Genomic DNA, 15,063 nt, shown 5'->3' on the forward strand with positions numbered 1-15,063 from the left:
GTCTGCATACTTCTGCCCTGCAGATCTAGTGCCTTTGTGCAGGTGATCAACTATAATTAGCCTTGTGTAACTGGGGCCGAGAGTAATCAGGACAGGTCTGGCATATCTAAACATACAAGTCTTTGTTTTTTGGGGGAGGGGGCGGGAGTTCACTCTTGTTTGCTTGAGATTTGAAAGAAAGCTTCTCTGATCCAAGTCTAAAATTTTACAGCCTAGTGGCTCTGCAAAGCCTAGGGGACAATACTACATACTAAAGTGTTGGTTGCAAAGTGTCTGGGTTCCCACAACCTAGGGTTAAATCAGACAATTCATTTGACAAAAGTCATGGTCAGACACGCCATTGGGAAACTAATGTTTCCAAATGCTCCATGACCCAGTTAGGCTTGGGAGTGCTGCACAGGGGGAGAAAGAGCTTCAGCCTTCCTTCCTGTACCTTTTTCCTGAGCTAAAATGGTCCAGAGGGGGACAGTCTGTCCTGCTGCGTTCTGAATGCATTACATGGAGCCCCACAGCAGGACAGGCTGGCAACCCTGGCTTGACTTTTGTCAAGCATACCATCTAGCTTGGTCCTCAGTCACCCATCAGGTGCAAGGGAATTCATTCACTTTGTTCATAGCTTACCAGTCATGCAAGTCCTGCTGGTGATAGCAGTTTCAAAACTGCCTGCCAGCCCCACTGGACAATGGCTTTGGGTGTCATATTGGGGGAAAGTTCTCAGAGGTAGCTCCTGAGCCACTGAGTTTTCACTGCTCTAATCACTAAACCACACCAGCTCATACAGACATACACTAGAAAAAGCAGATTTTGCTGTGAATGTGCTTTTTGGTAACATGTACATAGGAGAATACCCAAAACTGACTGCTTCCTTAATGGCACCTCTTCCCTAATCCTCTGGTTGAGCTCAGGTTCCACTGCAGCCCCTTGCCTAAGATGGACTGCTTCCATCTTACAGATTCAGCTACAGGATGCTTTAATGCCCAGCAGTAGCAAAAGAAGACAACAAAAGGCAAGCAAGCAGAAGATACTTTTGGCTTTCTTTTTTTCACTGCCACCCAATCATACCACCCATGACGCTGCTGGGAACGGCATATCCTGGAGCCAAGTGCCTGAGATGGCCCCTCTTGGTGATGTTCCCAAAAGAGGTGATAGGGGAGAAGAATGGAGCAGCCAAGACGCTGTGTTTGCTTCATTCATATGCTACAGTCCTCAGCTATACATTAAAAAAAGAGTTCAAACCACATTCATAACATCACAAGCCTTTTTAAGGAATGCTTCCAGGCAAACTGCCCCATCAAAATAAAAACCCCAAGAAGTTCCAAGGCAAGCAGGGGTCTGAACCCAGGTCTCTCCATTCAGAGCCCAACACCAACCACTATACCACACTGGCTGCAGTTATGTGGCTAAAAGCAGAGAAGTTATCTATACTCACCTCAGCTCTTTTTGTCCCTATAATCCTCACCAAATGTATTTCTCCTAGGATGCCATGCAACTCCCTGGGGCAAGTCAGTCTCTCTCAGCCTAACCTACCTCACAAGGCGGTTGTGAAGATAAAATGGGAGCTGCAGATATACTGTCCTGAATTTCATGGAGGATCAGAATGCATTAAAGGTTAATGTTAAAATCAAGCACACATATACGCCCTTTACTCTTTCTTGTAAAGGGAGGGCAGGGATTCAGCCTGTGTCTAGATTTTAGTATCTACAGACAGTGAACAGGGTCAGGTTGTGTCTGAACTGTACCACACAAATGAAAGCCCTACCATAATTTGGTACAATTGCTAAAGTTCCCAGTTCAAATGCCCACTATACCATGACACTAACTGGGTACCTTGAGGACTAGTCTTTGTTTCGCCATCTAACCTACCTCACAGGATTGTTGAGAGCGCAAAAATGGAGAGAGACCACTCTAAACTCCTTGGGGAAAAAATAGCATACTTAAACTAAATTAACAAAAGGAATCCCCCTCGCCCAGAAAACTAACCTAACGGAGAAAATGCTGGGTTGTTATAAAACATGACTGCAGCGTATTCCAGCATAAGTTGTGCTGTAACTATATTTGTTTTTGAGGTGCTGGTTGATACTTTATTCTGTGGATACAGCCTAACAAAGACATCTTATTTGGTAATAATAATAATCTTGGTTATTCCGATTCCTCTGCCAGACCCGCTGGGGTTCTACGTGCAAATAATCTTCCCCCTCCTGACAGTTAGAAGTAACACAGGTCGGCCCACCTCACCAAGGGGCAGCCACTATCTACCTTCACATATCGACCACAGCCCAAGGGCCACGAAGGCGACAGAAGAATGTGTAGGCGGACAAACACCCTACGGAACAACTACGAGAGAAACTACAAGCCGCTTCCTACAAACTAGCAGCAGCACCCAAGATTTTACCAAACTCTTGATTCCTACCTCACTGCTGGAGCCTTCGAGGGGAAAAAAGCCACAGCCACTCAGGACGCGCTCTTGACCAATCAGTTATGGCCGCGTCACATCCATCCCCGACTTCTTCCTGAGAAGGGAAGAACTGTAGGCTCCTCCTCCTCGTTGGCAATAAGGCATTTTGTGGTTCTTGTTGCTGTGCTGAAAAACTCGCGATGGCGCCACGCCGCTGCTTTTAGGAGCCGTGACGCTTTTGTCGCTGCTCGGAGGTGCTTTAACCGGAGGCAGGCATAGTGACGTCGGGAAGTCGCCGAGCAGTACTGTTTTGTAAATTACAAAGCAAGTTCTTTACTCTCCTCAGCTTGGGTGAATCAAAGGCAGTAAGGAGCTACAGCTGGCTCTACCTTGCAGATTTTACCATTATTATTACCAGCATGATAGATCCAGGTGGGCAAGCCGCGTTGTTCTGAAGCAATAGAACAAAGTAAGAGCCCAGTAGCACCTTTAAGACCAACAAAGTTTTATTCAGAGCAACTATATGTAGCTCTGCTCCCATATAGCTCTATACCCCATTCCATTGTCTGAAGAAGTATCCATGCATGCGAAATCTTAGTCTGAATTAAACTTTGTTAGTCTTAAAGGTGCTACTGGACTCCTACTTTTTCTATTACAGTGTTATCCATGTGAAGGCATGCCTGGACATGTTGGGTATAAGCTCCTGCCTGCCTCCTTGGAGCTATAGGACTGAGCTTGAGCTGCATCACGATAGACTGAGGATCCTAGGATTTGCTGATTAGGATCCATATTCTAATGAAGGATCCAAAAAGAGCACAATCACACAAATAAGTTTGCTTCTTGGGGGCTGGATGTCTCCTGCCTCAACTGTATATATTGCCACATGTTCAGGTGCTTAGGAGTAGTTTGCAGTCATTTAGTAGAGATGCTGAATCACTAATAAAGAGCTTTAATTGCTATGCAAAAGCCGCCTCATGCATCAAACCCAGCATTTAATATACAGCATGAGTTTTTGTGTGCTAAAAGCCAGCTTGGGGGGGGGGGGGCGCTAAGTCTCCAAGGTGCAAGTAAACTCCTCTTTATTTTTGATGTGATAAACTAACAGCATGATCTTATGCAGTTAGTACAGTTTACTTGTTAGTCTGGTTTACACCTAGCAGGAGTCAAGTTGCATCTTTAACACCAACCAAGTTTTATTCAGAACGTAAGCTTTCGTGTGCTCTCTAAGCACACGTCATCAGAAGAGGGGATCAGTTATAGTGGGCTGAAATATATGCAGTTGGTTGATTAAGAGGGCAAACTGACTGTGATCACATGGTAAAACAGTATGGCTTGGTCATTTGGTCTGGATAGCCATAAAAGGTAATAAAGTTTCCTGCCAGTTGGTGTTTCTGCAAATCTGGGTAAATCACAAAAGGACATGTATTTCCATGTATTTCCTATGAAACTTGGAACAAACACCTCCCCAGGACTGAACAGGGATATTGGTTTTTTATCTCATTACATATGTTAAACCCACTCTCAGTGAGTATAGCTATATACCCACAGTATTCCAATGTATTTCTTTTTTATAATTTTGTATCAGAATGTTTTATCTTGACATACTCAAATAAGGGATATTGGCTATTTATCTCATTACATATACTTAACCCATTTTCATTTTATGTATTCTTGTTTTCTAATGGCAGACTAAAATGATGTTTATAATGTATAGATTGATGTTGATTAGGTGGACTACAACTAGGAAATACATGTCCTTTTGTGATTTACCCAGATTTGCAGAAACACCAACTGGCAGGAAACTTTATTACCTTTTATGGCTATCCAGACCAAATGACCAAGCCACACTGTTTTACCATGTGATCACAGTCAGTTTGCCCTCTTAATCAACAAACTGCATATATTTCAGCCCACTATACCTGATCCCCTCGTCTGATGAAGTGTGCTTAGAGAGCACATGAAAGCTTACGTTCTGAACAAAACTTGGTTAGTCTTAAAGGTACCACTTGACTCCTGCTTTGTTCAACCGCTTCAGACCAAAACGGCTGCCCACTTGGATCTATCTAGTTTAAACCTGTTTCAGAAAGAGCCCCATGGCGCAGAGTGGTAAATTCCAGTACTGCAGTCCAAGCTTTGCTCGCAACCTGAGTTCTATCTCAGCAGAAGCAGGGTTCAGGTAACTGGCTCAAGGCTGACTCAGCCTTCCATCCTTCCAAGGTCGGTAAAATGAGTACCTAGCTTGCTGGGGAGAAAGTGTGGAGATGACGAGAAGGCAATGGCAAACCACCATATAATTGTGATGTCACCCCATAGGTCGGTAACGACTTGTACTTGCACAGGGGGATTACCTTTACTACTACCGTTAAACCTGTTTCAGAGGGCTTAAGTAACTGCTCAGTTTTCTTTGATAAGATTTAAGCAACCAGGATTCTATCAGAAACCAAGCCATAAAAGGTTCATTTAGAAGAAAGTTGCATTTTTATTTAATTGGGTTTATCCCAAGAAAGTTTCCACGATTGCATCCGTAAATCCGTTTCAGCAAAAAGCAAGGAACTTTTTAACATCTTACGTAAGGAAAATTCTGGATGGGTAGCCCTGTTAAACTTATAGCTGCTAAATGACACAGAAGTGCAGGAGCGCCTGTAAAAATACGTTTTGTTAGTCTGAACTCTTGTTTCATTTTAACCTTATTTGCTAATTAAATTTTATTCGGATCACGCATAAATTGTATGGACTAGGCAGGAGCCTGGATCCTTCAGATTGCAATGAGTGACTCCTCACTTAGTAAACGTTTTAGGATGTATTTTAAAAATAAACAGAGTCAAAGGATCATCAGCATCGCATAGTTACATTTCCTATTGTGCTTCCTGCATTTCATGCCACGTTGACCCTGCCTTTCCCCTTATTACATAATACGTCGCTCGTTGCATATGAAGGAGGCTCTAGTCCGCCAAAATGTATGCGGGTATAACATGTAGATAGCCTTTAAAGCGCTCCAAGGTTGCTGCTTGTTTTTCTCCCAGTTAAATGCACATAAGGTCGCATCCTATGTCAAGTAAAGGGACCGGACAACGAGTAAACTGTACTAAGCAAACATTGTGAGGTTTACAGCCTAACAGCGGTCGAAACTCAAACAATATACGACACGGCTGCTGCTGCTGTGTTTCTGTTTTCTAAAACACCCTGGTGGGGAAAGGCGAAGATGTCCCCCTTCCCCGAGAACTAAGAATTCCTCTGAGACACAATGCAAAAGCCGCCACCAGCCCTCGCTTCGCGCAAAAGAAGATAATTCATCGCGATAGTTGAAAGGGGAACAGCTGCTACAAAGGCACATGCGCGCGAAAGTCGTCACGCGCGCGTTGGAAGACGCATGCGTGAGGCTGTTTAGCGGTCTAGGAGGAGAGCTCTGTGGGACGGAGACCTACGCAGTTTATTCTTTCACGGCGCGCGTACATTGCCCGTTTGTAGTGGGGGTGAAGTGAAAGCGTGAGACTCAGTTTCCGGCTGAGGTAAGAATGGCGGATGCGGATTGTGCTTCTCAACGCAGGGTCCCACAAGTTTCATTTTCTGCGCTATGTGCGCCTTGAACCGTTGGAAGCTGAGGGGGAGGAGGAAAGCGCGGTGTTGGAAGCGCGAGGAGTAACTATGCGCGTGCGCAAATGTGGAAGGTGGCGAGAGTGGTGCCGAAGCGGTTGGGTTGGGTGTGCGCATGGGTAGATGGCGGTGGGGGTGAGCACAACGGTTGCGTCTGAGTGGTCTTGCGCATGCGGGGGTTTGCGAGGAAAGCGAGGCCTTCGTCTGGAGGCTTTGTTTCCGCCATGTTTTTCCTGGTGCGTCTGGCCTGTGCCCTGCTTCCCACTCTCCCGTGCTAGCGAATTTAATTTGTTCAGGAGAAAAATTCCATTGGGGTGACTTCATATTGTTGGATGTTCTTTTATGGGAGTTGGTAGTAGGGCTCTGAGGAGCCTGGAGAAACAAAATGTCCTACCTCTTCGGTAAAATCTTAGTGGGATGCCAGGTGGTGTTATTTACTTTAACAATATGGAAAGCTTCACCTGCCGGATTCCACACATGAAGCCTCTGCTAAAGGAACAAGACATTTTTCTCTGAATTGTTGGCACCCTTAGCCGAGTGCAGACCATTTAGACTGGAACCTTAGGCCCTGTTGCTGATGAAGCGAGGGCTGTGAATGTTTACTCAGTAGCAACTCTCTTTGTATGCAATGAGGTGAGTTCCCTGGCAAGTATCTACAAGGTTACAACCCAGCCCTCTGCATATTTACTTAGAAGTTATTCCAGCTGAGTGCATTGGTGCTTATTTCCAGATATGTTACTAGTACTAAATAGAATATATTGGATTTATACCCCACCCATCACTACCTAAAGGATACTTAGAGTGGCTTACAATCGCCTCCCCCCCCCCCCCCACAACACCCTATGAGGTGTATGGAACTGAAAGAACAACTCTGGCAGAGTTATTACTGATTTAGGGTTTCTCCAGCAGTTGCATATGGAGGAGTGGGGGATCAAACCTGACTCTCCCATATAAGTCCATGTACTTAACCATTACACCAAACTGGCTCTCCAATACAGGAAATTATTGCTGATACTTAAGTTTTCAAAGTGGAAATGGCCACTGCAACTTTGACTCCTGCTGTTGTGGTGGTACAGGATAAGATATTTTGCAGAGGGACTCAAGCTGAGCTAATTAACAAGCAAGAAGCTTCATGAACTAGTGGGCGGTGACAATGCTTTGTTCAAGTGAACCTTTCCTTGGTGATCAGCTTGTGTCTGAGCTGAACTGCTTGAGGCTATGGAGAGGGCTTATAGGATGCAATGCTTCTCCATGCAAGAGAGTTCCTTGCTTAACAGCAAGAAAAAGCATAGAACTTTGTAATACTAGGATAGAATTCTCTCAGATACCACTTGTTTCTCTGTATAAAGAGAATTACTTTGCTGGGAGAAGCATTCCATCACGTGAGCTCCCACTCTGTAGTCTTGAGTGGTGCTGCCTCAAGACACAAGCTGCCTGTGTCAATGAGAAACAGGCCTACAGCTAGATTCGAAGCTTGCTATACTGTGCCTAAGATTTAAGTGGCATCTTCAGGTTTCTGTTTTAGGGCATAGAGGTAGAAATATAGCAGCTGAGAAAACCTCTGTTTATGGATACAAGACAAGCATAGTAATCAGAGCATAGAATCACAGTGTTGGAAAGGGCCATATATGCTATCTAGTCCAGCCACTTGCTCAATGCAGAATCAGCCTAGACTAGAGCATCCATAAAGCGTTTGTCTAGATGTTGCTTAAAGACTTCCAGCGAGGGGGAGCTCACCACCTCACTAGGTAGCTGATTCCACTGTTGAACAACTCTTACTGTAAAAAAAAGTTCTTCCTGATACCCAGGTCGTACCTTCCCATCTTTAATGTAAACCCATTGTTGTGAGTCCTCTGCTGCCAACAGAAACAGGTTCCTGCCCTCCTCTAAGTGACAGCCTTTCAGATACTTAAAGAGCAATCATGTCCATCCTCAATCTCCTCTTGTCTAGACTGAAGATTCCCAAGTCCCTCAGCCTTTCCTCATAGCACTTTATCTCCAGGCCCTTGATCATCCTCATCGCTCTCCTGTCCACCCACTTCATTCTGTCCACATCCTTCTTGAACTGAGGCCTGCAGAACTGCACACAATACTCCAGGTGTGGCCTAACCAATGCAGTGTACAGCAGGGCTATGACAGCTTGCGATTTGGATGTTTTGCCTCAGTTATGTAAGAGCACATCAGGGCTATTTTATTATATAACTTGGTATAATTGTGTGAACCTTTTGGGGTCTGCTCTTGAGTTGTGTTTTATATTGGGTGAATGGGTTCTCAACTGTTTAGGTGAATAGGTTGGAAAAGTCTAACATGCTTCTATGCTTTATGGACTTTTTTATTGATAAGAAACTGAAATAGAGAAGAGTGTGTTGTCAGAGTCCCTTATGTGAAAAATGTTACATTGTTTTAAATCAAAAATGAATATGGGTAGGGAGATGGAGTGTGGTATAATTGTTCCTTCATCTATGTGTTCTCTGTTAGTAAGACACAAGGATAACTTCATTTCTATCTGAATTGGATTTTTTCTTGTGCCCAGATTGGGGCAAAAAGTGCTTTTAAGGAGGAGGGTCTATGTAGGCAAAACATTTTGTTTAAAACTTGTCAAAATAAATTAGTTTGTGCTTCTTTTATCTCAAGAGTTGTCTTTCCCATTGTGTGGAGGAAATATTTGCTAAGTTTAAATAATTAAAAACCATACCGCACCAGAATTAAGTTGTGTGTCATTTTAATCAGTTTCCTTTCCTAGAACATACATGTGTTGTGAAAATGGTGAAAAGTTTTAACTTGTTTTAGTAGGGGTTAAAACAGATGTGCAGCTGGTAGAGAGGGGAAGAATGAAATAGATAATTCCTCTGCTGTATTTCTTTCCATGACACTCTGCTGTTCTCAAACCAGTGACTCTATTTTTAACGTTTTGGGGAAATACGGTGCTTTTTACTCCTGTATGGCTTGTGAATACCTCAAAGAGGATATTGCTTTGGTGGTGGGAAGTGTTGTCAAATCAGAGCTGAGTTATGGTGCCGCAGTAGGATTTTCAAGGCAAGAGAAGTTCAGAGGTAGTTTGCCATTCCTTGCCTCTGTCAGGCTCCTGACATTCCTTGGAGGTCTTCTATCCAAATACTAGCTGGGGCTGACCCTGCTTAGCTTCTGAGATTTGATAAGATTCGGCTAGAATAGGTCATCCATTGTTTTAAATAAATTTATTTGAAGGAGTGGCAGTGGAACACTTTAATTATAAAGGAGCTTGAGACTTAACAGTACAATTCTACACAGTTATTTTGCTCTAAGCCCAGCCCATTGAAGTAACTATGCAATGGACTGCACTATAGGAAAGGCAGAGAGACGTAAATCTCAAACTGGTGCCAAGTGAAGTAGGAGTAGGGAACTCCTGATGGAACTTCAAAGATGATATCTCTTATGCTTCAAACCAAGTGCTCTGATTTCAGTCTCAATAATTTCTATTTGATGTTAATTTAAAAGGTTTGACTACTGCACTCCAGATGTTGCAGAATAGGATTGGTGTTTCCATCTCTTAGTAGTTGTTTGTTGTTCCAGGATCTTAGTAGTACAGATGCCTTGTTACTGTGTGGCTCAAGGAATACACTTGATAGAGCCCCAGATCACTCTCCTCCAGGATCCCCCTGTCAGAGTCTTGTGCCTTGCAAGATTTGAAGGGAATTTCCCACAGAGTATTCAGCTTTTCTGTGTTTGAGGGAACGTTTTTAGAGTCCTATGTCACACTCACAATCCATATTGTTTCCAAGAATATTGCTTGTGCTGTCTGCTGTGGCTGCCTATTTATGATGGAAAGCCTGACTGTTTCTTATGTCTAGAGCAGGAGTGTCAAACTCATTTGTTATGAGGGCCGGATCTGGCGTAAATGAGACCTTGTTGGGCCAGGCCATGTGTGTACCTATTTAAGATTAGGTAGCAGAGATACAAATTTTATAAAGAACACAGACAAACACAAATACATATATTTTAAAAAACTTTAAAACATGCTTAAAACGTTAGCACTCATTGGTCTTAAAGATGCTTTCTTTGTATTTCTCCCAGGGAACTGGGTAAAAGAAGCTCTTGCTCTTTCCTTCCCCAGTCCCCTGGGGAAGGGTTCCCTCAGCCAATAGAAGGAAGAGAGACTTGGCTCAGTAGCTCCACTGTGCAATTGAGAAAGCCTGGCAAAGCAAGTTGTTCCTCCCTCCTTCCTCCCCAAGGGAAGAGCCTCAGCCAATAGAGGAAATTGAGGTTTTGCTCTGTAGCTCCTGTGCAATTGAGCAAGCCTGGCAAAGCAAGCTGTTATGCAGAAGGAAGCAAGATATAGGGAGAAGGAAGCAGATGACAGCCAGTTGCTCGGGGGCCTGATTCGGTCCTCGAACTGCATGTTTGACACCCCAGGTCTAGAGCTCTGAGAGAACTGTGATTGACCCAAGGTCACCCAGCTTGGCTGCATGTGGAAGAGTGGGGAATCAGACCCAGTTCTCCAGATTAGCGTCTGCCGTTCTTAACCACTAAACCAGGGTTTCCCAAACTTTTCTTTCCTGTGGCCCGGTTATTTTTACACTTCTCTTTCGTGGCCCACTAAAATTTGGGGCTGGAGCCAGGAAACAGGAGTTATGTCATTTCCTGTGGTGAAGGACCAAATGATGTCACTTCCGGGGCATACTGAACCCAAACTCCACCTTTTCCTGTGATGTCACTTCCAGGGCACTCCCCCAAACCTGCCTCTTCTTTGAAAGTAAATTCATTTTCAGAAAAATCTCTCTGAAATTCACGCTGAGCCAAAATGGGGGTGGAAAGTGGGCGGTCCACTCTTTTCATCCCCACACCTGCATGCTCCTATCTGTTTGTGTATTCTTCTTTAGCTTGCAAGCACTCCTAATGCCCATGCACCACCTACACATTCCTTCCTCAACAGCACTGGTCAGTGTACGCAGTTGGGAGTGCTGTTACCATTGCCATCAGGAATGCCAGCACTGTGTACCACTCACTGGGCCCTGGCAGCTGCTCTACCTCAAAATATGCTGACACATTTAGTAGGCCCTTCCTTCAGCTGCAGCTACTGGAACCCTGCCTCAAGCAACAACCAAGCTTGCTTGGTTTCAAGAAAATCTTTTGACAGCTATTTTTCATGCTTTTCTTTGGTTGAAATACTGGGAAATTGCTGTGAAAGGTAGCAGAAAATTGTACTGCAATTAATGAATTAATTTCAAGTTATATGAAGTTCATACACGCTTTTCTGCAGTTATCCCAAAAAGGATATTTATGAGGGGCTTGCAGCTTTTTAGTGACTGTGTTTCCCATGCCTTTAAAAGCAACCTGTTGTGCAGATACTTAGCCAGTGAACTACTTTAATCCTTTTTAATATCTACAGGAGGAGTTTAATTTTGGTGTCAGAAAGCTGTTAAAAGCAGGACCAGTAAAATGGTGCCAGGTTCATAGTACCATCTCTTCCAGTGCTGTTGAGATATACCGCAGTAATCTCCAATAATCTCTTTCTGCCCCGCATCTCTTACTCTCACTCACACAGAAATCTCATAGAAAGCCACCTGATTACAACTGGGGGTGCCAACTTTTCATTGGCAGAGCTCCTATGTCTGCAACAACAGTATGATGAACAGAAAAGTTTCATCCAGTAAAAATGGAAGAAAAGAAAGGGAAAGAATGAAATGGAAGGAAAGAAAAAGAAAGATATGGAAAGAAAGAACATAAACATAAGAGCAGCCATGCTGGATCAGGCCAGTGAACTACCCAGTCCAAAATTCCCTCATACAATGCCCCAAAAGCACCAGAATGTCCACCAGTGGGGCTAGGGCACTAGAAGCCCTCCCACTATTGCTTCCCCCCTCCCAGCACCAAGAATACAGACAGAGCATCATTTGCAGGGAAAGCGAGAGGGGGGGAGGGGGAGGGAGGGGGGGAGGTTGTTTGGTAAAAAAAAAATAGCTACTGGAATGCCCACTTCCCGCCCCTCTAGGCTGAAAAAACACACCCTTCTTTGCTGCCCAGGCCTCCCAGGGAAATCTCCCCAAAAGAACGTAACTGCAAGGCACATAAAAGCTCATACCTTGAAGAACACTTCATGGGTCTAAAGTGCCAGTGGATGCCAGCTTTTCTCTCAAACTCTGGGAGCGGGGGAGAAGGAAGGAGAGGCAGCCCAGACCCTCTCTGCACAACAAAGAGACGGGGTGGGGCTAGCTTTGGCTTTTCTTGTGACCCAGTAGTGAGGCTTCCGTGGCCTGGTACTGGGTCACGGCCCTGCAAATGGGAAACACTGCACTAAACCAAACTGGCTCTCAAACTGATAGCGGCAGCCTAGCAATGTTTGGATGGCTGTTTAGTTTAGGCATTATTCGTTAGCTGTCTAGTATTTGACTAAAATCATACATTCTGTGAAGCAAAGAATGCCCTTATGGAAGTGGTAACTATTAATTGTATATCATCTGATTGTAATATCAGAAGTGAATAATTTGCATTCTCCAGGATTCTAGCAATATATGAACATAATTTAGGAGAGACACCTACTACATTACTCTCAAACTTTATGTTCAGAAGTTGATTGGTTTGAGTTTAATTTCATTTTAAATTGTTACCTCTATCCTTGTGGTTCCAGAATTAAAGCTTATGTAATTCTCTGTCCCGTGTGCTCCCTGCTGGGAGTCTTGATGCCCCTGTGCACGTTCCATGACCCCGCACCCCAGGCACTCACTGGGGAAAGAGGCAGGCCAGCAGCCGGACTGGAGTCATGTGATGAGGAGCAGCCAGCCTAAAAAGAGGTGGGGCCCTACTGCAACGCTGCAGCTAGAGCTGCCCTAGTGGAGCACCAGGCCAGATTCCAAGCATGCGCAGAGTGATGCCCAACCCCCAAGCTGCTGGTGCAAGCAGATGAGGCAGCAGGGACCCCAGGAAGCCATACGATGCTTGGGGCTGGCGCAGTGGTTCCTAAGCCTGTGGGCTTGTCATGAAACAGCAGAAGACGCCCAGGCCCAGAGAATGTGGTTGCCCAGAATTCCCACTAGGCATCCCTGCTTGTTAAGGGGAGATGGCCAAGCAGGGCAGCAAGTGGGTTGCTGGAAGGGGATAAAAGGGCTGCAAGATGGGGTTGAAGAGGAGCAGATGGTGGAGCTGGTTGCTGGCGGAGGACAGAAAAAGGAAGAGAGATTAGAAATGTTTAGAAATGTTAAGTGGTCAGCAAGCATATTATACATTATCTTGTTTACTCATAGCATTCAGGACACAATTCGAAGTGCTAGCTTAAACTCACAGTCCTTAATGGCAAACCTACAATCGCTGCAATACAATTTTTCTCCTTTTGTAACGTAGAAAAATATATACAGCTGTATAGGCCCATGCACAATCCAAAACCAAGAAATAATTATGTGCAATACTGTTTATCAAACCCAACATTGTGCAAGTTTTCAAACTCCGTAGACTAGATGTAATAAGAATTTAAAAGACAGAATGGAAGGAAGATTTTTTTTCAGGCTCTGATATTAGAGTCTGACCTAGCATGGATCCTCTATGACATAGGGGGCCAGTGGTAGCTCTCCAGATGTTTTTGCCTACAACTCCCATCAGCCCCAACCATTGGCCATGCTGGCTGGGCTGATGGGAGTTGTAGGCAAAAAACATCTGGAGAGCTACCGTTGGCCACCTCTGCTCTATGAAATTTGAGCAGGCAGTTAGCTTAATTTGATAGGTGAGGTGTTGAGTTACAGCATAGAAAGGATCAGATTCTTTCGCTTTGTCATCATGGTCTGGATTTTGTGTTTAATAGCACCTAAACAAAACTGTATTTTACTTAATCTGGGATGGAGTGGGAGATTGAGCAAACTGCAAAGAAAATGATGGGGGAGCGTCATTGAAATGACCTCAGTTGCAAAGAAAAATGTGCACTTTGTGAAATACTACCTTTTGGCAGAACAAAATTTGAGTGGCACCTTTAAGGCCAACAAAGGTTTTATTCTGGGTATAAGTTTTTGCATGCGTGCATACTTCAGATACATACCAAGATGAATTTTTGGCTGTACAGGAATGGAACAAAGACACCAGGGAGAAAGTATAAACAGAAAATACAAATTTGTTGATTTCACTCTTATGCTGATTTTATACCCATCCTAATAAAGAGTAATAATGAGCCCATGTTGTCAGAGTAGATGCTAAAGTTCACAGAAATTGCTAGGGGGGATAGAATACTTTGGAGCAGGTGTGGCCAAACTTGCTTAACATAAGAGCCACATAGAATAAACGTCAGATGTTTGAGAGCCACAAGACAGGAAGGAAGGTAAATAGATGGAAAAGAGGCAGAAAAAAAGCAACTTTAACTTTAAATGCATCTTCCAAGCCCCTGACTGGCTTAGGTTGGAGAAGTGATTTTAAGAGACAAATGCCTTCTCCAAGCAGGCCATTGGGGTGATGGGAGCCTCAAGAGCCACACAATATGTGTGAAAGAGCCACATGTGGCTCCTGAGCCACAGTGTCAGAACTTGTAACTTTCCTATATGCTGTTAGCCTATGTGCCTCCATGTTGTAACCAGACACTAACCCATGCAACCTTGCTTCAGCCACTAACCAGCATTCTTGTGCATTTCAAACAAACTGTGATCACTGAAGGGTGACAGATAGCCTCTGGACAACATCTGCAGGTGCCCCTTTGAAGCTGGGCCGGTCAGGCTTTCTCAGCAGGACTCCAGCCTCCCTTACTGATAACAGACCCTGAGAAACAGACAGTTGTCTCTAGCCGTGTGAAAGATCGTTTTATTGTTGTCACCATAACCGCATAAAATGTAACCAATGCTAACTTTCGGTATCAGTGTTATCCTGTACCTTCAGCTCTGTAGTTCTCAATAAACGCCTATACTTTTGTAACAAAGTCTTGGGCCTCGGTTGGAGTTCTTCCAGTTCTGACACACAGTTTGGCTGCCCATGACATAGCATGTTGTCTTTTAGATATTATAGCGGTAGCATAGGTGCTTCTTTCTGTGGTATAATACTGAAAGCTCAGACAGTATGTAGGCAGAGCCAATTACATGAATCCTGAATAGTCCCTGCTGCCCAGCTGGAATTGGAGGCAACAATTG

The 15,063-nt window shown here is 44.3% G+C and overlaps 2 protein-coding genes across 5 annotated transcripts in view; one reads left to right on the top strand and one right to left on the bottom strand.

The window, feature by feature from the left end:
• The window catches only part of SIL1 (SIL1 nucleotide exchange factor), a 132,610-nt gene extending 129,927 nt beyond the window's left edge, over positions 1 to 2,683 (bottom strand). Inside the window, exon 1 of one of the 2 annotated variants that reach the window (XM_060232977.1) lies at positions 2,411 to 2,683. The gene's annotated coding sequence lies outside the window, so the exon portion shown is untranslated. Of the gene's footprint in view, positions 1 to 2,256 lie in introns of both variants that reach the window. The other variant, XM_060232984.1, reaches the window with a different exon arrangement.
• Positions 2,684 to 5,703: 3,020 nt separating this feature from the next.
• The window catches only part of MATR3 (matrin 3), a 53,340-nt gene continuing 43,980 nt past the window's right edge, over positions 5,704 to 15,063 (top strand). Inside the window, exon 1 of one of the 3 annotated variants that reach the window (XM_060232993.1) lies at positions 5,704 to 5,904. The gene's annotated coding sequence lies outside the window, so the exon portion shown is untranslated. The remainder of the gene's footprint in view (positions 5,905 to 15,063) is intronic. The other 2 variants (XM_060232997.1, XM_060233003.1) reach the window with 2 other exon arrangements.

The sequence above is a fragment of the Heteronotia binoei genome, chromosome 1 (assembly GCF_032191835.1).
Source record: "Heteronotia binoei isolate CCM8104 ecotype False Entrance Well chromosome 1, APGP_CSIRO_Hbin_v1, whole genome shotgun sequence".
Taxonomy (NCBI): Eukaryota; Metazoa; Chordata; class Lepidosauria; order Squamata; family Gekkonidae; genus Heteronotia; species Heteronotia binoei.